We start from the raw sequence: 26,039 nt of genomic DNA, 5'->3' as shown, positions 1-26,039 counted from the left end.
CTCCGTCTTCTCCCTGGAAGCGTAGAATTGTCCACCTCGCGACTGCCTCTGCCGGATTGACAGGCAGGGGCGATCACATTTTCTGCCCCCCCCCCCCACAGAAAATGCGGGCACATGCATAGGACAGGCGCTACACATGCACCCGCATCTTTTTCTCAATAATTCTGGTTGGATTGCACACTGCGATCCAGACCCCCTTAATCTGGCTATGTTTGAACGGAGGGATACTCACGGAAGGCATTTGAACAAAGTCAAGTCGAAAATGAATGCAATTGTTATTTATATTTTTTGTATTACTATTTCTTTCGCATTTGACTGTGCGTTTGTGATATTGCTATTTAAATATTATTGTAATATGTAGAAATTCTGATGTTATTAAAAGCAACCAGTTTCATTTTTACAAGTAAAGATTCACATATAGAACCATAAGAACACATACTGTACCGTCATGAATAATATATAGGGGGTCATTCCGAGTTGATCGCTAGCTGCCGTTGTTCGCTGCATAGCGATCAGTGAAAAAAAACGGCTAATCTGCGCATGCGTATGCACCGCAATGCGCACGCGCGTTGTACGGGTACAAAGTCTTTTGTGGTTTTGCACTGGTTCTAGCGACGATTCCAATCGCACAGCCGAACGCAAGGAGATTGACAGGAAGTGGGAGTTTCTGGGTGTCAACTGACCGTTTTCTGGGAGTGTTTGGAAAAACGCAGGCGTGGCCGGGCGTGTGCTGGGCGGGTATCTGATGTCATTACCGTGTCACTCGTCGCAGCAATCATCGCACAGGATAAGTAACTACAGGGCTGGTCTTGTTTTGCACAAAATGTGTTTGCGGGCGCTCTGCTGCACAGGCGTTCACACTCCTGCAAAGCAAAAATACACCCCCCAGCGGGCGGCAACTATGCATTTGCATGGCTGCCAAAAACTGCTAGCGAGTGATCAACTCGGAATGACCCCCATAATACAGTACATTAAATGCAATGATGTTTATGTATGAGTCCTTCATTATACATCTCCATGTCCCCCCCTCCCCCGGCCCTTTGGTGTACCTATCAGCAGCAACAGCCTCTTTCCCCAGCCAGGGCACAATCAAAAATTCAGGTGCACAATCATACATTCAGGTGATAGGAGGATTGTAAGATCCCGCCCAGATCGCATTAACAATACCCCCCTTAGTCCCTTAAGCTCAAACATGGGTGGTCATTCCGAGTTGTTCGCTCGTTATTTTTTTTCGCAACGGAGCGATTAGTCGCTAATGCGCATGCGCAATGTCCGCAGTGCGACTGCGCCAAGTAAATTTGCTATGCAGTTAGGTATTTTACTCACGGCATTACAAGGTTTTTTCTTCGTTCTGGTGATCGTAATGTGATTGACAGGAAGTGGGTGTTTCTGGGCGGAAACTGACCGTTTTATGGGTGTGTGCGAAAAAACGCTACCGTTTCTGGGAAAAACGCGGGAGTGGCTAGAGAAACGGAGGAGTGTATGGGCGAACGCTGGGTGTGTTTGTGACGTCAAACCAGGAACGAAACTGACTGAACTGATCGCAGATGCCGAGTAAGTCTGGAGCTACTCAGAAACTGCTAAGAAGTGTCTATTCGCAATTCTGCTAATCTTTCGTTCGCAATTTTGATAAGCTAAGATTCACTCCCAGTAGGCAGCGGCTTAGCGTGTGCAAAGCTGCTAAAAGCAGCTTTCGAGCGAACAACTCGGAATGACCCCCATGGTGAAAATTGTTTGCCTGAATCAAAAAAATGTTTTAGTCGAAACAGCTATAAAGGACTTCCACCGATCTCTATTTCAACCTTCAGATATGCTTCTATTCAGTTCACAAATACAAGTTTTTAATTCTAGTTTACAAAAGTTTATTTTTTTAATACTACACCATGATGAGGTGATTCATGGATGCTTTCTAGGTCACAAGTGTCACTATTACCTGAGGAACTCATAGGTAGCTCACTCGCATAAGCTAACGATTCATCTGTTTGATGTATATATATATATATTTATATATATATATATATATATATATATATTTGTCATTATAGGCTGCTCGTTATTTAATAGCACCTCACTGTTTCTCTCTTTTTTCCGTCTTTCATTTACATCTATCAGATAGATCTTTGGCTGTGATTGGATGCTGACATGGAGATGTATAATCAAGGACTCATACATAAACATCATTGCATTTAATGTACTGTATTATATTTTATTCATGACGGTACAGTATGTGTTCTCATGGTTCTATATGTGAATCTATACTAAAAATAAAACTGGTTGCTTTTAATAGCATCAGAATATCTATATATTCCAAGAAAATTTAAATAGCAATATCACAAACGCACAGTCAAATGCGAAAGAAATAGTAATACATAAAATGTAAATAACAATTGCATTAGTTTTCGACTTGGCTTTGTTCAAGTGCCTTCCGTGAATATCCCACCGTTCATACATAGCCAGATTAAGGGGGGATGCCGGGCATACTGTACCCAGGGCCCCCCTTTGTCAGGGGGCACCCCAGCCAGAATGTGAGCAAGACAGTATGCAGTCCAGACAGAGACAAAGGAGTATCAGCTTTCATGAGCTACCTATGCAGATTTCCGACAGAGGAGAGTTAGAAAGGTAGCTGTAAGTGACACAGGGATCCCAGCTTCTCCTCCTCCCCACCTGGGTGTCCGGGTCCTGTGTAACCTGTAATTTAATGAGGGTTTAGAGTGAGAGACACACAGAGTCCTCCTGAGTCCTGTCCCAATGTGTAAGTAGTACAGAGGCTGCAGCTATTCTTGCACGTGACAAGATAAATTATAGATTTTATTTTTCTATGAGTATTTTAAGGTTAAGTTGTCTTTCTTCCACTACAATACATTTTCTAAAAAAGTTGTCTCTCAATTAGGTGGAGTTATAAACAGTACCCAGGCATTATTAAACTATTAGTTTACATTTAATATACACCATTGGTTTAAATTTAATATACACAATCTATAGCTCCCACCATGACCTATTCCAGGAGGGACTAAAGCTCTCTACCTGGATTTCCTTCTTAATTTATGATTGCAATCACTTGTGTTGAAACACTTTCTTATCAATTAAATAGTTCAACACAGGTGACGCCAATCATATATTTTACGAGGGAAGTCCAGGTAGAGAGCATTTTGTCCCTCCTGCAATGTGGGTATGCATAATCTATACACCCCTCCTTCCACCACAGCCCCCTGTCTTAAACCCCCGGGCACCCCCAAGGCTTAATCCAGCCCTGCCTTCATATAACGCAAAATGCACCATTGATTTGTGTACAGTATATGTGAGCCAAAAGTTTCTGTCTCACATTTTTTGTTTTTTAAAGCGCCACTGAGTTTTAGTCCCGGAAATCAGCTGCCTCTTTCATAGGTTTATAGGTTTAAGGAACACTGAAAGGAAAGATGGTGAGAAAGTGGCAAGACTCTAGTCCTTTAGGACTAGGTGGGGCCTTCTGGTGTCCCAAATAGCTAACAGGCTGGCTAGCAGGGTTATGGATCAATGGGTCAACCAGAAATAGGACGACAGTCAATAGGTTAACCCCATATGGTTGACATGAAGTAGATCAACTGGGTCAAAAGGTTTACAAGAAAACGGTAGACACCACAAAAGGTCGTCATGTACAATAGGTCAACAGGAATCCGGTCAGGATCCCGGCGGTAGGGATCCCAGCAGTCAGAATACCGACACTGGAATTCTGACACTATTCGGAATGCCGACTCTGGCATCCCAAATAGGGCATCCAGCCCAGTGGCGGAATCCCAACAGTCAGAATCCCGAATGACCAGCCACCGCCACGCCAGAGACGTAAGCCGCAGGGTGGGGGGCTGGGTTTAAGTTTAGGTTGCGGGGGGAGGGTTATGGTTAGGCTGTGCCCCGGGGTTAGGGTTAGGCTGTGGGGAGGGGTGTTAGGTTTATGCACCCCCCATGGAGGGGTATGGGTAGGCTTCGGGGGGTGGTTATGGCTAGGCTGTGGGAAGGAGTGGGTTAGGTTTAGGCACCACTGGGGAGGGTAAGGCTGCGTGGGGGGGGGGGGGAGGAGGGTTAGGTTTAGGCTACAGAAAGGGCGGGTTACATTTAGGAGGCTAGGGGGGAAGTATACTTACCTTCCCCTGTTGGGATTCTAATCTTTGGGATGCCGCTGTCGGCATCCTGAACGTCAGCAAATTATACCCAACCAGGTCGGCACAGTCAAAATTATTATGGTGGAGATGCATAGGGCCGTCAAAGAACTGATCAGTATATCACAAAGGTCCATAATCAGGTGTCCAAACATTACGCAAGCCCTTGGGTTAGATTTTTTGTTTTGCTTGCTCAATTATTGACGAATAAAGCTAGTTTTAGGCTCACAGGAACAAACTGCCTGTCTCTAGTAGTGGCTGCTCTTGTTCCTAATACATACGTTTATTCAGCTGTCTATATTTGGGGCCATGAGAAAGATTTTAAGAGATCTCTATGGGGGCGGGGTGAGATTATATTCTATCAACATTGTACTTTAATAACGTTGTACAAATAGCGCGTTCTGTAGCCTGTAGCAGCCAATTATCTGTTAGCCTTGGTGAGTGCAAGATACACTAATGAACGGAACTTTGTGGTTACCACAGATTACACCACACTTATTAAAACACGCTATTAAATAAGATTTAATGTGACCTAAATGCTAGATTCTGTAGGCTCATTTACAAAAGGGGTTCCCATCAGAGCGTGGCTGACACTAAGACATGTGCTGCATGAATTTCCGTGTTAGCATTAATATAATTGGAGATGTAGGCTGAATGCATTATTAAAAGCCAGTGACACGGCGCAGTTCATTACGGGAGGTCAGAAGGCTGCAGTTATGCTGCTACAAAATGACGCGGCTAAAGACAAAAGATATTTCTTTCCAAAACACACTGTAGGGAAGGGTCGCAATCCTTGTTCAGTGGAATATATATGTGTATACTGTATATCTGTGACTATAGTCAGATTACATATTATTTACCGGCAGGCGGGATGCCAGCTGTCACGATCCAAACAGCGGCAACCTGTCCGCCAGAATGCAGGCGGCGGGACGAGCGCAAGTGGGAATAGCCCCTGTGTGCCAGTATTCCCTATAGTCCCCTATAGTCATATAAATACTGTATAACGAGTATATATATATATATATCTATTTTTATATATATATATATATATATATATATATATACCAGACGTTGGGTCCACACTCACGTCTTAGGATTTCTGCTGGGGTGTCATCCAACACTGGAGACCTATTGAGGGTCACCAGTTCAATACACAAGCAAAAAATGGGAGCACTCACCAGTCTTCATTAAGTAGAATTTTAATTACAGTCTCATACCAGACAGAGTCGTATCAACGTTTCGGTCCTCGTTTGTCAAGATCTTGACAAAGGTCCAAACGAGGACCGAAACGTTGATACGACTCTGTCTGGTATGAGACTGTAATTAAAATTCTACTTAATGAAGACTGGTGAGTGCTCCCATTTTTTGCTTGTATATATATGTATATATATATAAGCGATTACCCATGGCTTTGCTTGCGTGGATGCTCAGCAGAACTAATTTTACACAGACAGCAGTGCCATCTAATATTGTGGTGTATACAGATGCTCCTCACTTAATAACCTACCTGTTTAACAACCACTCGGACTTGCAAACGGCATTCTGACCAGCTGGAAACGGCACTTTAATCATTTTTATAATTTTCAATTATTGTATTTTTATGTTCTGTAATATTGTACGTTATGTAAGAGTTATGCAAAGTAAAACCATCTGATCAAGTTGAAATTTTCGTTTAAACATATTTTTTATTCAGTATAAATAAAAACAATTACCTGCATTAACTATAGGCTTCTCACTTAACAACCACTTCGTTTCGTGACCTAGTCGTAGGAACAGAACTCAGTCGTTAAATGAGGAGCATCTGTATTTTGTATTGTACACATGGGGGTCGATTCAATTCACGGACAGTTGAATAGCACCGGGAATTAGCTCCTGGTGCTATTCAATACAGCGATAAGTGACCCTCAATTGTCGGGAATTCTTCTCTCACCCCCTGAGGGATGAGAGACGAAATACGACAAAAGTGCTGCCGCGCGGCCAGGCGAGGCTGATTCTGTCAGGAATCAGCATCGCGACGGGGAGTTAAGTCGGAGAATGCCCGTTCTCCCGACAAATCAACCTGTTAAGTCCGGGAGAACGGGCATTCGCCGACTTAACTTGAGCTGAATTGAATAGCGCCTAATTCCCGGCGCTTTTCAACTGTCGGTGAATTGAATCGACCCCTTTGATCACAAAATTATTTTGTAAACAATATTTGCAGTTTTTCCTTCAGGGATTTTTGATTGAATTGTTTACTTTGTTTCAGCAGGCTGGATTACTTTATATGCTCAACCACCTGCACCGCTGCGTGTGTATTCTATGGCTACTCTAATTAGGTATGGATTTAGGCTTTTTGATATGAGTTTCACAAGTGGTTGTACACTATAGCTCAAAGTTCTCAATTATTATTTTTTTGGGCAGCATGGAGTACGCTTTAAGTGTAATTCCAATGTGTTCTACATGTCCTAATATCCTAATATGAGAGATATGCTCTGTGTGGACACCTACAGGTTCCCCAGGTAATTTTTCCATCCCTTGGATGGAAAATACATTTGATGGCACTTCTCAACAGGTGTTTATGTGGGTGGGTCCATTATTGTAGCCAGTAGGCACCCATAGGGGCCGGTGAGGCTTATTGCTTGTGACTGTATATTACTGTTCATTTGCAGATTATTCTCATGTTTTCCTTAATTGTGAAGTGATGATACGATGCATCACCTGTCTTGATAAAGGCCTGTGACCAGACTGAAACTTCGACAATAAAAGCAACTGGTGATTTTATGAAGTATCAACGATTATTTATTTGTGAGAGTGCACCTTCCAAATACTTTGGAGCTTTCTACGGTACATGTGTGGACCTAACCGGTCCATTAGGAGCACCCACCACCTGATGAACTTTTATTTTGATGAGAATGCAGGATTATCGTTGTTTGTTTATGTGAGATCTACCAATCGTAGCTCTTATTTCCTGACACCCATCTCCCCAATCATGGACAGTTTATGCAACTTACAGGCATTCACATTATAAATGGTCTGTTTTCATATATTGATATAAGTTTCCTTTTATGATATGTTCTTACATGTGTGAAGCTGATTGATATGTTCCTACATGTGTGAAGCTGATTGCACACCATTAGTGCGATCAGTTTGACTTTGGGTAACCAATATTGCACAAGGAGGTGTGTATTTAATGGACAGTGGGCTTTTAGCTAAGGCTGAGATAGAGATGGTCTCCTTTACGGATGACGAAATAGAAAAATTATTGTTTGATAAAATTGACTTCGAGGCATTACCAGCCGAGACATCGGCAGACATCTTTTATAAATTGTTAAAACACAGACAAAGAGAGGTTGACCTTACCCTGCATGGGCAATTTTTATCCGAATACTTGCGGAAAAAAACAAATACCGCGTGGTTTCCGAATAAGCAATATACCTACTTTGGGTAGAAACAACCCCCGTTTTTTGTAGCCGCTGGTGCGGGGTACTAAATGAGTGTTCATTAGACCTTATAGCTCTAGTGGTGGAAGAAGTGGGGCAGGAGCTTTAAAAACTACGGACTGATGCAGAAACTGTGGTTAAGGTTAATACAGCTACGCTTATGAAGGATAAGTCCCAAAACTGGACCGAGAGGTTACAGACACAAATTGACAAATATAAACAGGATCTTATTTCTTTTAAGCGGAAAAAACTTGCAACTGTTGCCAAGGACTATACAAACCATGCTGTGTATAGGTGGTTATTAGGCAATAATGTAAATGAGAGACAAAACCGACCTAACAGGCGACAACGAGTTACTCCGGTGTCGAGAGATTATGGCTCTTCTGCTTCCACTTCCAACACTGACTATAATGAGGGACAATATGAATCTAATTTTTTAGAACAAAATGTAGATCATTATACCCTACACAGCCGGCCGCTTCGAAGCGGCATAGACCACACACGCGGCGAGGGGGGTACTGCCCGAAGAAGGGGCCGTCGGAGACGGAATTGAATATGGTTTTCAATCTATCAACCACGGTCCTTGATGAGGCACAGTTGAGACACCTCTCTAAAGGGCTCTCCTTTGTACCGACTTGCGAAGTCAATTCTTTTAGACAAACTATTGATCAATTCAAATTTGGAAGGACTATGCGTTTACGCGAGTTCTTCAAAGATTACTTCCTGATAAGGAACTAGTTAAATTTAAAGCAAAATCTACATTTGACCCACCGTCTACTAATTCAAGCATCAAGACATTTCTACGTTTGGTGCAACGTGATACTAAATGTAAAAAACCCAAAAGATTGTATGACAATCTCTCACCCTCCGAGCGCACAGCCTTGAATCAACTTAAAGAGGCAAACCACCTGGTGATTAGGCCTGCTGATAATGGCGGAGCGGTTGTGGTGCAGGACTGGTGTGATTATGACCGTGAGTTCATGAGGCAGCTCTCCGACACCACAACCTATGCAAAACTTAGCATAAATCCTGTCCCAATTGTAAAACAGAAGATTGATGCTACTATCAGAAGAGGCCTTGAACAGAGATGGATCTCTGATGATTTAGCACGATTTTTCAGTGTTGAACATCCACGGTGCCCCATTATATATTTACTGCCTAAAAATAAGAATTTACTTACCGATAATTCTATTTCTCGTAGTCCGTAGTGGATGCTGGGGACTCCGTCAGGACCATGGGGTTTAGCGGCTCCGCAGGAGACAGGGCACAATAATAAAAGCTTTAGGATCAGGTGGTGTGCACTGGCTCCTCCCCCTATGACCCTCCTCCAAGCCTCAGTTAGGATACTGTGCCCGGACGAGCGTGCATAATAAGGAAGGATATTGAATCCCGGGTAAGACTCATACCAGCCACACCAATCACACCGTACAACCTGTGATCTGAACCCAGTTAACAGTATGATAACAACGAAGGAGCCTCTGAAAAGATGGCTCACAACAAGAATAACCCGATTTTTGTAACAATAACTATGTACAAGTATTGCAGACAATCCGCACTTGGGATGGGCGCCCAGCATCCACTACGGACTACGAGAAATAGAATTATCGGTAAGTAAATTCTTATTTTCTCTAACGTCCTAAGTGGATGCTGGGGACTCCGTCAGGACCATGGGGATTATACCAAAGCTCCCAAACGGGCGGGAGAGTGCGGATGACTCTGCAGCACCGAATGAGAGAACTCCAGGTCCTCCTCAGTCAGGGTGTGCCCCTGACCAAGTAGCAGCTCGGCAAAGTTGTAAAGCCGAGACCCCTCGGGCAGCCGCCCAAGATGAGCCCACTTCCTTGTGGAATGGGCTTTTACTGATTTTGGCTGTGGCAAGCCTGCCACAGAATGTGCAAGCTGAATTGTACTACAAATCCAGCGAGCAATCGTCTGCTTAGAAGCAGGAACACCCATCTTGTTGGGTGCATACAGGCTAAACAGCGAGTCAGATTTTCTGACTCCAGTCGTCCTGGAAACATATATTTTCAGGGCCCTGACAACGTCAAGTAACTTGGAGTCCTCCAAGTCCCTAGTAGCCGCAGGTACCACAATAGGTTGGTTCATGTGAAAAACAGAAAACACCTTAAGGAGAAATTGAGGACGAGTCCTCAATTCTGCCCTGTCAGAATGAAAAATTAAGTAAGGGCTTTTATATGATAAAGCCGCCCATTCTGACACACGCCTGGCTGAAGCCAGGGCTAATAGAATCTTCACCTTCCATGTGAAATATTTTAATTCCACAGTGGTGAGTGGATCAAACCAATGTGACTTTAGGAAACTCAAAACAACATTGAGATCCCAAGGTGCCACTGGGGGCACAAAAGGAGGCTGTATATGCAGTACCCCTTTTACAAACGTCTGAACTTCAGGCACTGAAGCCAGTTCTTTCTGGAAGAAATTCGACAGGGTCGAAATTTGAACCTTAATGGACCCTAATTTTAGGCCCATAGACAGTCCTGTTTTCAGGAAATGTAGGAAACGACCCAGTTGGAATTCCTCTGTAGGGACCTTCTTGGCCTCACACCACGCAACATATTTTCGCCAAATGCGGTGAAAATGTTTTGCGGTTACATCCTTCCTGGCTTCGACCAGGGTAAGGATGACTTCATCTGGAATGCCCTTTCAGGATCCAGCGTTCAACTGTCATGCCGTCAAACGCAGCCGCGGTAAGTCTTGGAACAGACAAGGCCCCTGCTGGAGCAGGTCCTCTCTTAAAGGTAGAGGCCACGGTTCTTCCGTGAGCATCTCTTGAAGTTCCGGGTACCAAGTCCTTCTTGACCCATCCGGAACCACGAGTATCGTTCTTACTCATCTCCTTCTTATGATTCTCAGTACTTTTTGGTATGAGATGCATAGGAGGGAACACATACCCTGACTGGTACACCCACAGTGTTACCAGAGCGTCCACCGCTATTGCCTGAGGGTCCCTTGACCTGGCGCAATATCTGTCTAGTTTTTTGTTCAGGCGGGACGCCATCATGTCCACCTTTGGTTTTTCCCAACGGTTTACAATCATGTGGAAGACTTCCCGCTGAAGTCCCCACTCTCCCGGGTGGAGGTTATGCCTGCTGAGGAAGTCTGCTTCCCAGTTTTCCACTCCCGGAATTAACACTGCTGAGAGTGTTATCACATGATTTTTCGCCCAGCGAAGAATCCTTGCAGTTTCTGCCATTTCCCTCCTGCTTCATGTGCCGCCCTGTCTGTTTACGTGGGCGACTGCCGTGATGTTGTACCACTGGATCAATACCGGCTGACCTTGAAGCAGAGGTCTTGCTAAGCTTAGAGCCTTGTAAATTGCCCTTAGCTCCAGTATATTTATGTGGAGAGAAGTCTCCAGACTTGATCACACTCCCTGGAAATTTTTTCCTTGTGTGACTGCTCCCCAGCCACTCAGGCTGGCATCCGTGGTCACCAGGACCCAGTCCTGAATGTCGAATCTGCGGCCCTTTCATAGATGAGCACTCTGCAGCCACCGCAGAAGAAAACACCCTTGTCCTTGGAGACAGGGTTATCCGCTGATGCATCTGAAGATGCGATCCGGACCATTTTCCCAGCAGATTCCACTGAAAGGTTCTTGCGTGAAATCTACCGAATGGGATCGCTTTGTAAGAAACCACCATTTTTCACAGGACCCTTGTGCAATGATGCACTGATACTTTTCCTGGTTTTAGGAGGTTCCTGACTAGCTCGGATAACTCCCTGGCCTTCTTCTCCGGGAGAAAACATCCTTTTCTGGACTGTGTCCAGAATCATTCCTAGGAACATTAGACGTGTCGTCGGAAAAAGCTGCGATTTTGGAATATTTAGAATCCACTCGTGCTGTCGTAGAACTACTTGAGATAGTGCTACTCCGACCGCCAACTGTTCTCTGGACCTTGCCCTTATCAGGAAAGCGTCCATATTTCTTTTAGGAAGAATCATCATTTCGGCCATTACCATGGTAAAGACCCGGGGTGCCGTGGACAATCCAAACGGCAGCGTCTGAACTGATAGTGACAGTTCTGTACCACGAACCTGAGATACCCTTGGTGAGAAGGGCAAAATTTGGACATGTAGGTAAGCGTCCCTGATATCCAGTGACACCATATCGTCCTGGTTCGCTATCACTGCTCTGAGTGACTCCATCTTGATTTGAACCCTTGTATGTAATTGTTCAAATCTTTTAGATCTCACCGAGCCGTTTGGCTTCAGTACCACAATATAGTGTGGAATAATACCCCTTCCCTTGTTGTAGGAGGGGTATTTTGATTATCACCTGCTGGGAATACAGCCTGTGAATTTTTTCCCAATACTGCCTCCCTGTCGGAGGGAGACGTTGGTAAAGCAGACTTCAGGAACTTGTGAGGGGAAGACGTCTCGAATTTCCAATGTACACCTGGGATACTACGTGTAGGATCCAGGAGTCCACTTGCGAGTGAGCCCACTGCGTGCTGAAACTCTTGAGATGACCCCCCACCGCACCTGAGTCCGCTTGTATGGCCCCAGCGTCATGCTGCGGACTTGGCAGAAGCTGTGGAGGACTTCTGTTCCTGGGAATGGGCTGCCTGCTGCAGTCTTCTTCCCTTTCCTCTAACCCTGGGCAGATATGACTGGCCTTTTGCCCGCCTGCCTTTATGGGTACGAAAGGACTGAGACTGAAAAGACTGTGTCCTTTTCTGCTGAGATGTGTCTTGGGGTAACAAAAGTGGATTTTCCAGCTGTTGCCATGGCCACCAGGTCCGATGGACCGCCCCTTTATACGGCAATACTTCCATGTGCCGTCTGGAATCTGCATCACCTGACCACTGTCGTGTCTATAAACATCGTCTGGCAGATATGGACATCACATCTACTCTTGATGCCAGAATGCAAATATCCCTCTGCGCATCTCGCATATATAGAAATGCATCCTTAAAATGCTCTATAGTCAATAAAATATTGTTCCTGTCAAGGGTATCAATATTTTCAGTCAGGAAATCCGACCAAGCCCCCCCAGCGCTGCACATCCAGGCTGAGGCGATTGCTGGTCGTAGTATAACACCAGTATGTGTGTATATACTTTTTTGGATATTTTTCAGCTTCCTATCAGCTGGCTCCTTGAGGGCGGCCGTATCTGGAGACGGTAACGCCACTTGTTTTTATAAGCGTGTGAGCGCCTTATCCACCCTAAGGTGTGTTTCCCAACTCGCCCTCACTTCTGGCGGGAAAGGGTATACCTCCAATAATTTTCTATCGGAGGAAACCCACGTATCATCACACACTTTAATTTATCTGATTCAGGAAAAACTACAAGTAGATTATTCCCACCCTACATAATACCCTTATTTGTGGTACTTGTAGTATCAGAAATATGTAACACCTCCTTCATTGCCCTTAACATGTAACGTGTGGCCCTAAAGGAAAATACGTTTGTTTCTTCACCGTCGACACTGAAGTCAGTGTCCGTGTCTGTGTCTGTGTCGACCAACTGAGGTAAATGGGCGTTTTTACAAGCCCCTGACGGTGTCTGAGACGCCTGGACAGGTACTAATTTGTTTGCCGGCCGTCTCATGTCGTCAACCGACCTTGCATCGTGTTGACATTATCACGTAATTCCTAAATAAGCCATCCATTCCGGTGTCGACTCCCTAGAGAGTGACATCACCAATACAGGCAATTTGCTCCGCCTCCTCACCAACATCGTCCTCCTACATGTCGACACACACGTACCGACACACAGCACACACACAGGGAATGCTCTGATAGAGGACAGGACCCCACTAGCCCTTTGGGGAGACAGAGGGAGAGTTTGCCAGCACACACCAAAAACGCTATAATTATACAGGGACAACCCCTTATACAAGTGTTTTCCCTTATAGCATTTTCACATATGTAATCATATCGCCAAATAAGTGCCCCCCCTCTCTGTTTTTAACCCTGTTTCTGTAGTGCAGTGCAGGGGAGAGCCTGGGAGCCTTCCTCACAGCAGAGCTGAGCAGGAAAATGGCGCCGTGTGCTGAGGAGAATAGGCCCCGCCCCCTAAAACGGCGGGCTCTTCTCCCGGAGTTTGTGAGATCTGGCAGGGGTTAAATACATCCATATAGCCTCAAGGGCTATATGTGATGTATTTTAGCCATAAAAAAGGTATAATACATTGCTGCCCAGGGCGCCCCCCCCCCCCCGCGCCCTGCACCCTCAGTGACCGCTGGTATGAAGTGTGCTGACAACAATGGCGCACAGCTGCAGTGCTGTGCGCTACCTTATGAAGACTGAAAGTCTTCTGCCGCCTGTTTCCGGACCTCTGGACCTCTTCAACTTCGGCATCTGCAAGGGGGGTCGGCGGCACGGCTCCGGGACGAACCCCAGGGTGAGACCTGTGTTCCGACTCCCTCTGGAGCTAATGGTGTCCAGTAGCCTAAGAAGCAAATCCATCCTGCACGCAGGTGAGTTTACTTCTCTCCCCTAAGTCCCTCGTAGCAGTGAGCCTGTTGCCAGCAGGACTCACTGAAAATAAAAAACCTAACTTAAACTTTTATTCTAAGCAGCTCAGGAGAGCCACCTAGATTGCACCCTTCTCGGCCGGGCACAAAAATCTAACTGAGGCTTGGAGGAGGGTCATAGGGGGAGGAGCCAGTGCACACCACCTGATCCTAAAGCTTTTATTATTGTGCCCTGTCTCCTGCGGAGCCGCTAAACCCCATGGTCCTGACGGAGTCCCCAGCATCCACTTAGGACGTTAGAGAAATACACAAAACACTCACACAGCCACCGGGACGGCCCATCATTGCCACTGAGGGGTCTCTCCTTCAACCACTCGCCATCTTTCTGGATAGCCTACTACAACCTATGGTTCACTTAATCCCTAGTTATTTGAGGGATACTGGTGACTTCCTCCAGCATGTAACAGACATCAAGGTAACCAATGGAACTCTTTTGGCAACCCTTGATGTCTGTTCACTTTACACCGTAATACCCCATCAGGCAGGATTGGAAGTTTTAAGATCAGCATTTGAACGCACACCATGTACCGAGTACCCCACAGAATTTCTTTTAGAGTTGACCGAACTGGTATTAACACAGAATCATTTTTTGTACAAAAAGGATTTCTATATTGTAAAGCGCAACGGAATATGCTGCGCTATATAAGAAACTGCTAATAAATAAATAATAAATATATGCAAATTGCCGGTACAGCAATGGGGTCAAATTTGGCACCGGCATACGCAAACTTGTTTATGGAATGGTACGAGAGTACACACATCTTTCCGCAGTATGGGCACGATATAATTTTTTTCCGAAGATTTATCGATGATATCTTCCTATTGTGGCAAGGTACGCAGGTTGAATTCAACATGATGGTGGAGGAGTTGAATGCACTGGCTAGCCCCATAAAATTTACGCATACTAGCTCCTATTCAGAAATTTATTTTCTTGATGTTACTCTCATTAATACGGGTATACAGCTCAGTTTCACCCTCTTTCAGAAACCAACAGACCGCAATCAGTTATTATTAGCCACCAGCCATCATCCTTCAGCTTTAAAAGAGAGTCTACCGACTTCACAATATTTGAGGGTAATGAGGTTGAATTCTGAACCTACGCATAGAAATGATCAATGCAATGAGATTACCACACACTTTTTAGAGCGTGGCTATTCCCCAAAACAACTATGGGCGTGTAGACAAAAAGCTGAACAGATTTTCACGGGTTCTAAACCTAAGAAGAGAACCCAAGATCGTTTGATCTTCCCTACCCAGTTTGATATTAATTCTGCCAAGATGAAAAAGGCGTTACATCATCTTTGGCCGATTATTAAATCAGATGAAACTTTACCGTTTACTAAAACAGGGGTACCGATGATGGCGTATAGAAGGGGAGCCAATCTCAAACAGCTACTTATGAGACCGAGATTATTTCCTGAGGAAGAAACAACTAATACCGCATGGACTGCTTTGATGCAGTCTAAACCTTGGTGCTTTTCATGCGGGAGCTGTACTACGTGCCGGTCCATGATTACTGGACCCACATTTAGTCATCCGCACACTGGAAGAACTATCCGATTGAAATACCATCTGCATTGTCATCTTGATTTCATTATATACATGTTGAAATGCCCGTGTGGGCTGTATTATGTCGGCCTTACTACCCGAATGTTTCGTGACCGGATGGCTAACCACAGGTCATCAATACACATGGCGATCCTTACGGGTAAGACCGATAAGCCAGTAGCTCGCCATTTTCTGGAAGCTAGGCACCAAGTGGCGAGTCTCAAGTGTAAAATCATTGATTGGATCCCCCCAACTTGATTGGGGGTGACCAAACTTTGGCTCTTAAACAACGAGAATGTTATTGGATACACACTCTCGACACCGTTGCACCCAGGGGTCTTAATGAAGCAAATACATTGCACCCCTTTCTATAACAGCCAGTCCTCTATTCTGATAATTTTTCCTCATATAGTGACCATCTACATGAGAGACTCTGTTTTTAGGGTAGGCCTCCCGAAATACGGTACATGGTAGGGGCGACTAAATTCTGCTAGTTAATGGTTGCTTATCAATCTAACTAATATTTATACGTAGAGATTTGTTTGTTAAATATCTGTGCAACTTTTAGGACCATTTTTGTGATTGACTCACCGGCCTCTTGGGTAACTGGCATTCTTTTGGACCTGAAAGGTATAGACCTATATATATACTAGCATAGGGATATGTGCTGGATGATCTATAGTTAGGTATGCACTTGTTATAGTGCTGATCTTTCTAGCTGTTGATTTGAGTAATATCTATTGAATTATTACTGTTCAACTGTGACTGATTTATAATTTCTAATGAGAAACAGCGGAGCCTGGTATAAGTGTGCCCACACTAGACTAAGAGCGGTGTGTAGTGATGATAGCATTAGTATGATCTCATATTCCACATCTTCTTTGTTGCAGGTAAATTGTAGACCAACTACAGGTGCACTGTATGACTAAGTTAATTGCTGGGACGCGCTGAGTAGCGCGTCTCTATTGCTTAGAAACAGTGCAGCCGCTTCCGTCCGCTGAACCAAATGGAAGTGTAGCCGCTGGAACGCATGATGATGCGTTTCCATCTAGCGGTCTACACTGAAGCGCTGCAGCTGGCCGGAGCCGGCGCTTACATAGCTATATAGTGTGCCCCACAGGTGTGGTGTTCCCTTTTTGTCTTCGGGTGTTGTAGAGATTCAATAGAGCTCTAGTTGTGCTTTAATTACTATTAGAATCTTGTTGGGGGTGTGGCTTCCGGAACGGGCGTCACATCTGGTAGTAACTCCTTAAATAGCTCACTCGTGCACGGGGGCAGCGTGCAGCGATGTTTGCTCTGTCCCCTGGCTAAAGTGAGTAGTGATTATCTCTACAATATGTGATTACCTCTCTATCCTTTATCTACAGTGGGATTTTTTTTATTGAATTGTTGACTTTGTTTCAGCAGGTTGGATTACTTTATATGCTCAACCACCTGCACCGCTGCGTGTGTATTCTATGGCTACTCTAATTAGGTATGGGTTTAGGCTTTTTGATATGAGTTTCACAAGTGGTTGTACACTGTAGCTCAAAGTTGTCAATTATTTATTTTTTTGGCAGCATGGAGTACGCTTTAAGTGTAATTCCAATGTGTTCTACATGTCCTAATATCCTAATATGAGAGATATGCTCTGTGTGGACACCTACAGGTTCCCCAGGTAATTTTTTCATCCCTTGGATGGAAAATACATTTGATGGCACTTCTTAACAGGTGTTTATGGTGGTGGGTCCATTATTGTAGCCAGTAGGCACCCATAGGGGCCGGTGAGGCTTATTGCTTGTGACTGTATATTACTGTTCATTTGCAGATTATTCTCATGTTTTCCTTAATTGTCAACTGATGATACGATGCATCACCTATCTTGATAAAGGCATGAGACAAAACCGAAACGTCGACAATAAAAGCAATTGGTGATTTTATGAAGAACTATCAACGATTATTTATTTGTGAGAGTGCACCTTCCAAACACTTTGGAGCTTTCTACGGTATATATATATATTTATATATATATATATATATATATATGTGTGTGTGTGTGTAGCTTTCTGGTAACAGAGGCTTGCTTTTTCCTATTTAAAGTCTAGTATAAGGCTGGTAGCCGTCGGCTGGTAGTGCTTCCATAGAAGTGCTGAAATAAAAGTGTAATTATTAGTGATGTGCACCGAAAATTTTTCGGGTTTTGGGTTTTGGTTTTGGGTTCGGTTCCGCGGCCGTGTTTTGGGTTCGAACGCGTTTTGGCAAAACCTCACCGAAATTTTTTTGTCGGATTCGGGTGTGTTTTGGATTCGGGTGTTTTTTTCCAAAAAACCCTAAAAAACAGCTTAAATCAAAGAATTTGGGGGTCATTTTGATCCCATAGTATTATTAACCTCAATAACCATAATTTCCACTCATTTTCAGTCTATTCTGAACACCTCACACCTCACAATATTATTTTTAGTCCTAAAATTTGCACCGAGGTAGCTGTGTGACTAAGCTAAGCAACCCAAGTGGCCGACACAAACACCTGGCCCATCTAGGAGTGGCACTGCAGTGTCACGCAGGATGGCCCTTCAAAAAAATACTCCCCAAACAGCACATGACGCAAAGAAAAAAAGAGGCGCAATGAGGTAGCTGTGTGACTAAGATAAGCGACCCAAGTGGCCGACACAAACACCTGGCCCATCTAGGAGTGGCACTGCAGTGTCACGCAGGATGGCCCTTCAAAAAATACTCCACAAACAGCACATGACGCAAAGAAAAATGAAAGAAAAAAGAGGTGCAAGATGGAATTGTCCTTGGGCCCTTCCACCCACCCTTATGTTGTATAAACAGGACATGCACACTTTAACGAACCCATCATTTCAGCGACAGGGTCTGCCACACGACTGTGACTGAAATGACGGGTTGGTTTGGGCCCCCACCAAAAAAGAAGCAATCAATCTCTCCTTGCACAAACTGGCTCTACAGAGGCAAGATGTCCACCTCATCATCATCGTCCGATTCATCACCCCTTTCACTGTGTACATCCCCCTCCTCACAGATTATTAATTCGTCCCCACTGGAATCCACCATCTCAGGTCCCTGTGTACTTTCTGGAGGCAATTGCTGCTGGTGAATGTCTCCACGGAGGAATTGATTATAATTCATTTTAATGAACATCATCTTCTTCACATTTTCTGGAAGTAACCTCGTACGCCGATTGCTGACAAGGTGAGCGGCGGCACTAAACACTCTTTCGGAGTACACACTGGAGGGAGGGCAACTTAGGTAGAATAAAGCCAGTTTGTGCAAGGGCCTCCAAATTGCCTCTTTTTCCTGCCAGTATACGTATGGACTGTCTGACGTGCCTACTTGGATGCGGTCACTCATATAATCCTCCACCATTCTTTCAATGGTGAGAGAATCATATGCAGTGACAGTAGACGACATGTCAGTAATCGTTGGCAGGTCCTTCAGTCCGGACCAGATGTCAGCACTCGCTCCAGACTGCCCTGCATCACCGCCAGCGGGTGGGCTCGGAATTCGTAGCCTTTTCCTCGCACCCCCAGTTGCGGGAGAATGTGAAGGAGGAGATGTTGACGGGTCACGTTCCGCTTGACTTGACAATTTTCTCACCAGCAGGTCTTTGAACCTCTGCAGACTTGTGTCTGCCGGAAAGTGAGATACAACGTAGGTGTTAAATCTAGGATCGAGCACGGTGGCCAAAATGTAGTGCTCTGATTTCAACAGATTGACCACCCGTGAATCCTGGTTAAGCGAATGAAGGGCTCCATCCACAAGTCCCACATGCCTAGCGGAATCGCTCTGTTTTAGCTCCTCCTTCAATGTCTCCAGCTTCTTCTGCAAAAGCCTGATGAGGGGAATGACCTGACTCAGGCTGGCAGTGTCTGAACTGACTTCACGTGTGGCAAGTTCAAAAGGCTGCAGAACCTTGCACAACGTTGAAATCATTCTCCACTGCGCTTGAGTAAGGTGCATTCCACCTCCTTTGCCTATATCGTGGCCAGATGTATAGGCTTGAATGGCCTTTTGCTGCTCCTCCATCCTCTGAAGCATATAGAGGGTTGAATTCCACCTCGTTACCACCTCTTGCTTCAGATGATGGCAGGGCAGGTTCAGGTGTTTTTGGTGGTGCTCCAGTCTTCTGTACGCGGTGCCCGTATGCCGAAAGTGGCCCGCAATTCTTCTGGCCACCGACAGCATCTCTTGCACGCCCCTGTCGTTTTTTAAATAATTCTGCACCACCAAATTCAAGGTATGTGCAAAACATGGGACGTGCTGGAATTTGCCCAGATGTAATGCACGCACAATATTGCTGGCGTTGTCCGATGCCACAAATCCCCAGGAGAGTCCAATTGTGGTAAGCCATTCCGCGATGATCTTCCTCAGTTGCCGTAAGAGGTTTTCAGCTGTGTGCGTATTCTAGAAAGCGGTGATACAAAGCGTAGCCTGCCTAGGAACGAGTTGGCGTTTGCGAGATGCTGCTACTGGTGCCGCCGCTGCTGTTCTTGCAGCGGGAGGCAATACATCTACCCAGTGGGCTGTCACAGTCATGTAGTCCTGAGTCTGCCCTGCTCCACTTGTCCACATGTCCGTGGTTAAGTGGACATTGGGTACAACTGCATTTTTTAGGACACTGGTGACTCTTTTTCTGAGGTCTGTGTACATTTTCGGTATCGCCTGCCTAGAGAAATGGAACCTAGATGGTATTTGGTACCGGGGACACAGTACCTCAATCAAGTCTCTAGTTGGCTCTGAATTAACGATGGATACCGGAACCACGTTTCTCACCGCCCAGGCTGCCAAGGCCTCAGTTATCCGCTTTGCAGCAGGATGACTGCTGTGATATTTCATCTTCCTCGCAAAGGACTGTTGGACAGTCAATTGCTTACTGGAAGTAGTACAAGTGGTCTTCCGACTTCCCCTCTGTGATGACGATCGACTCCCAGCAGCAACAACAGCAGCGCCAGCAGCAGTAGGCGTTACACTCAAGGATGCATCGGAGGAATCCCAGGCAGGAGAGGACTCGTCAGACTTGCCAGTGACATGGCCTGCAGGACTATTGGCTTTCCTGGGTAAGGAGGAAATTGACACTGAGGGAGTTGGTGGTGTGGTTTGCAGGAGCTTGGTTACAAGAGGAAGGGACTTAGTGGTCACTGGACTGCTTCCGCTGTCACCCAAAGTTTTTGAACTTGTCACTGACTTATGATGAATGCGCTGCAGGTAACGTATAAGGGAGGATGTTCCGAGGTGGTTAACGTCCTTACCCCTACTTATTACAGCTTGACAAAGGCAACACACGGCTTGACACCTGTTGTCCGCATTTGTGTTGAAATAATTCCACACCGAAGAGCTGATTTTTTTTGTATTTTGACCAGGCATGTCAATGGCCATATTCGTCCCACGGACAACAGGTGTCTCCCCGGGTGCCTGACTTAAACAAACCACCTCACCATCAGAATCCTCCTTGTCAATTTCCTCCCCAGCGCCAGCAACACCCATATCCTCATCCTGGTGTACTTCAACAGTGACATCTTCAATTTGACTATCAGGAACTGGACTGCGGGTGCTCCTTCCAGCACTTGCAGGGGGCGTGCAAATGGTGGAAGGTGCAAGCTCTTCCCGTCCAGTGTTGGGAAGGTCAGGCATTGCAACCGACACAATTGGACTCTCCTTGGGGATTTGTGATTTCGAAGAACGCACAGTTCTTTGCTGTGCTTTTGCCAGCTTAAGTCTTTTCTTTTTTCTAGCGAGAGGATGAGTGCTTCCATCCTCATGTGAAGCTGAACCACTAGCCATGAACATAGGCCAGGGCCTCAGCCGTTCCTTGCCACTCCGTGTCGTAAATGGCATATTGGCAAGTTTACGCTTCTCCTCAGACGCTTTTAATTTTGATTTTTTGGGTCATTTTTTTACTGATCTTTTGTGTTTTGGATTTTACATGCTCTGTACTATGACATTGGGCATCGGCCTTGGCAGACGACGTTGATGGCATTTCATCGTCTCGGCCATGACTAGTGGCAGCAGCTTCAGCACGAGGTGGAAGTGGATCTTGATCTTTCCCTATTTTTTTAACCTCCACATTTTTGTTCTCCATATTTTAATGCGCACAACTAAAAGGCACCACAGGTATACAATGTAGATGGATGGATAGTATACTTTATGAATGACGACGAGTGACTGAAGACACAGAGGTAGGTACAGCAGTGGCCTACCGTACTGCTATATACAGTATAATGGACCTGGTGGACACTGTCAGCAGACTGCGTTTATAGTATAAAGAAAAAAAGACAACACAGGTATACAATGTAGATGGATGGATAGTATACTTTATGTATGACGACGAGTGACTGAAGACACAGAGGTAGGTACAGCAGTGGCCTACCGTACTGCTATATACAGTATAATGGACCTGGTGGACACTGTCAGCAGACTGCGTTTATACTTATAGTATAAAGAAAAAAAGACACCACAGGTATACAATGTAGATGGATGGATAGTATACTTTATGTATGACGACGAGTGACTGAAGACACAGAGGTAGGTACAGCAGTGGCCTACCGTACTGCTATATACAGTATAATGGACCTGGTGGACACTGTCAGCAGACTGCGTTTTTAGTATAAAGAAAAAAAGACACCACAGGTATACAATGTAGATGGATGGATAGTATACTTTATGTATGACGATGAGTGACTGAAGACACAGAGGTAGGTACTAGAGATGAGCGCCGGAAATTTTTCGGGTTTTGTGTTTTGGTTTTGGGTTCGGTTCCGCGGCCGTGTTTTGGGTTCGACCGCGTTTTGGCAAAACCTAACCGAATTTTTTTTGTCGGATTCGGGTGTGTTTTGGATTCGGGTGTTTTTTTCCAAAAAACCTAAAAAACAGCTTAAATCATAGAATTTGGGGGTCATTTTGATCCCAAAGTATTATTAACCTCAAAAACCATCATTTCCACTCATTTTCAGTCTATTCTGAATACCTCACACCTCACAATATTATTTTTAGTCCTAAAATTTGCACCGAGGTCGCTGGATGACTAAGCTAAGCGACCCTAGTGGCCGACACAAACACCTGGCCCATCTAGGAGTGGCACTGCAGTGTCACACAGGATGTCCCTTCCAAAAAACCCTCCCCAAACAGCACATGACGCAAAGAAAAAAAGAGGCGCAATGAGGTAGCTGTGTGAGTAAGATAAGCGACCCTAGTGGCCGACACAAACACCGGGCCCATCTAGGAGTGTCACTGCAGTGTCACGCAGGATGTCCCTTCCAAAAAACCCTCCCCAAACAGCACATGACGCAAAGAAAAAAAGAGGCGCAATGAGGTAGCTGTGTGAGTAAGATAAGCGACCCTAGTGGCCGACACAAACACCGGGCCCATTTAGGAGTGGCACTGCAGTGTCACGCAGGATGTCCCTTCCAAAAAACCCTCCCCAAACAGCACATGACGCAAAGAAAAAAAGAGGCGCAATGAGGTAGCTGTGTGAGTAAGATAAGCGACCCTAGTGGCCGACACAAACACCGGGCCCATCTAGGAGTGTCACTGCAGTGTCACGCAGGATGTCCCTTCCAAAAAACCCTCCCCAAACAGCACATGACGCAAAGAAAAAAAGAGGCGCAATGAGGTAGCTGTGTGAGTAAGATAAGCGACCCTAGTGGCCGACACAAACACCGGGCCCATCTAGGAGTGTCACTGCAGTGTCACGCAGGATGTCCCTTCCAAAAAACCCTCCCCAAACAGCACATGACGCAAAGAAAAAAAGAGGCGCAATGAGGTAGCTGTGTGAGTAAGATAAGCGACCCTAGTGGCCGACACAAACACCGGGCCCATCTAGGAGTGGCACTGCAGTGTCACGCAGGATGTCCCTTCCAAAAAACCCTCCCCAAACAGCACATGACGCAAAGAAAAATTAAAGAAAAAAGAGGTGCAAGATGGAATTGTCCTTGGGCCCTCCCACCCACCCTTATGTTGTATAAACAGGACATGCACACTTTAACCAACCCATCATTTCAGTGACAGGGTCTGCCACACGACTGTGACTGATATGACGGGTTGGTTTGGACCCCCACCAAAAAAGAAGCAATTAATCTCTCCTTGCACAAACTGGCTCTACAGAGGCAAGATGTCCACCTCATCATCATCCTCCGATATATCACCGTGTACATCCCCCTCCTCACAGATTATCAATTCGTCCCCACTGGAATCCACCATCTCAGCTCCCTGTGTACTTTGTGGAGGCAATTGCTGCTGGTCAATGTCTCCGCGGAGGAATTGATTATAATTCATTTTAATGAACATCATCTTCTCCACATTTTCTGGATGTAACCTCGTACGCCGATTGCTGACAAGGTGAGCGGCGGCACTAAACACTCTTTCGGAGTACACACTTGTGGGAGGGCAACTTAGGTAGAATAAAGCCAGTTTGTGCAAGGGCCTCCAAATTGCCTCTTTTTCCTGCCAGTATAAGTACGGACTGTGTGACGTGCCTACTTGGATGCGGTCACTCATATAATCCTCCACCATTCTTTCAATGTTGAGAGAATCATATGCAGTGACAGTAGACGACATGTCCGTAATCGTTGTCAGGTCCTTCAGTCCGGACCAGATGTCAGCATCAGCAGTCGCTCCAGACTGCCCTGCATCACCGCCAGCGGGTGGGCTCGGAATTCTGAGCCTTTTCCTCGCACCCCCAGTTGCGGGAGAATGTGAAGGAGGAGATGTTGACAGGTCGCGTTCCGCTTGACTTGACAATTTTCTCACCAGCAGGTCTTTCAACCCCAGCAGACTTGTGTCTGCCGGAAAGAGAGATCCAAGGTAGGCTTTAAATCTAGGATCGAGCACGGTGGCCAAAATGTAGTGCTCTGATTTCAACAGATTGACCACCCGTGAATCCTTGTTAAGCGAATTAAGGGCTCCATCCACAAGTCCCACATGCCTAGCGGAATCGCTCCGTGTTAGCTCCTCCTTCAATGTCTCCAGCTTCTTCTGCAAAAGCCTGATGAGGGGAATGACCTGACTCAGGCTGGCAGTGTCTGAACTGACTTCACGTGTGGCAAGTTCAAAGGGCATCAGAACCTTGCACAACGTTGAAATCATTCTCCACTGCACTTGAGACAGGTGCATTCCACCTCCTATATCGTGCTCAATTGTATAGGCTTGAATGGCCTTTTGCTGCTCCTCCAACCTCTGAAGCATATAGAGGGTTGAATTCCACCTCGTTACCACTTCTTGCTTCAGATGATGGCAGGGCAGGTTCAGTAGTTTTTGGTGGTGCTCCAGTCTTCTGTACGTGGTGCCTGTACGCCGAAAGTCTCCCGCAATTCTTCTGGCCACCGACAGCATCTCTTGCACGCCCCTGTCGTTTTTAAAAAAATTCTGCACCACCAAATTCAAGGTATGTGCAAAACATGGGACGTGCTGGAATTTGCCCATATTTAATGCACACACAATATTGCTGGCGTTGTCCGATGCCACAAATCCACAGGAGAGTCCAATTGGGGTAAGCCATTCCGCGATGATCTTCCACAGTTGCCGTAAGAGGTTTTAAGCTGTGTGCGTATTCTGGAAAGCGGTGATACAAAGCGTAGCCTGCCTAGGAAAGAGTTGGCATTTGCGAGATGCTGCTACTGGTGCCGCCGCTGCTGTTCTTGCGGCAGGAGTCCATACATCTACCCAGTGGGCTGTCACAGTCATATAGTCCTGACCCTGCCCTGCTCCACTTGTCCACATGTCCGTGGTTAAGTGGACATTGGGTACAACTGCATTTTTTAGGACACTGGTGAGTCTTTTTCTGACGTCCGTGTACATTCTCGGTATCGCCTGCCTAGAGAAGTGGAACCTAGATGGTATTTGGTAACGGGGGCACACTGCCTCAATAAATTGTCTAGTTCCCTGTGAACTAACGGCGGATACCGGACGCACGTCTAACACCAACATAGTTGTCAAGGCCTCAGTTATCCGCTTTGCAGCAGGATGACTGCTGTGATATTTCATCTTCCTCGCAAAGGACTGTTGGACAGTCAATTGCTTACTGGAAGTAGTACAAGTGGGCTTACGACTTCCCCTCTGGGATGACCATCGACTCCCAGCAGCAACAACAGCAGCGCCAGCAGCAGTAGGCGTTACACGCAAGGATGCATCGGAGGAATCCCAGGCAGGAGAGGACTCGTCAGAATTGCCAGTGACATGGGCTGCAGGACTATTGGCATTCCTGGGGAAGGAGGAAATTGACACTGAGGGAGTTGGTGGGGTGGTTTGCGTGAGCTTGGTTACAAGAGGAAGGGATTTACTGGTCAGTGGACTGCTTCCGCTGTCGCCCAAAGTTTTTGAACTTGTCACTGACTTATTATGAATGCGCTGCAGGTGACGTATAAGGGAGGATGTTCCGAGGTGGTTAACGTCCTTACCCCTACTTATTACAGCTTGACAAAGGCAACACACGGCTTGACACCTGT

The 26,039-nt window shown here is 45.7% G+C and overlaps 1 protein-coding gene across 1 annotated transcript in view; it reads right to left on the bottom strand.

The window, feature by feature from the left end:
• DGKB (diacylglycerol kinase beta) overlaps positions 1-26,039 on the bottom strand; it is a 903,118-nt gene that overhangs the window by 350,987 nt on the left and 526,092 nt on the right. The gene's annotated exons all lie outside the window — the stretch shown is intronic.

This window comes from Pseudophryne corroboree, chromosome 5 (assembly GCF_028390025.1).
Source record: "Pseudophryne corroboree isolate aPseCor3 chromosome 5, aPseCor3.hap2, whole genome shotgun sequence".
NCBI lineage: Eukaryota > Metazoa > Chordata > Amphibia > Anura > Myobatrachidae > Pseudophryne > Pseudophryne corroboree.
Note: the sequence above shows the minus strand (reverse complement) of the source record. Positions and strands in the feature narration are given on the sequence as shown.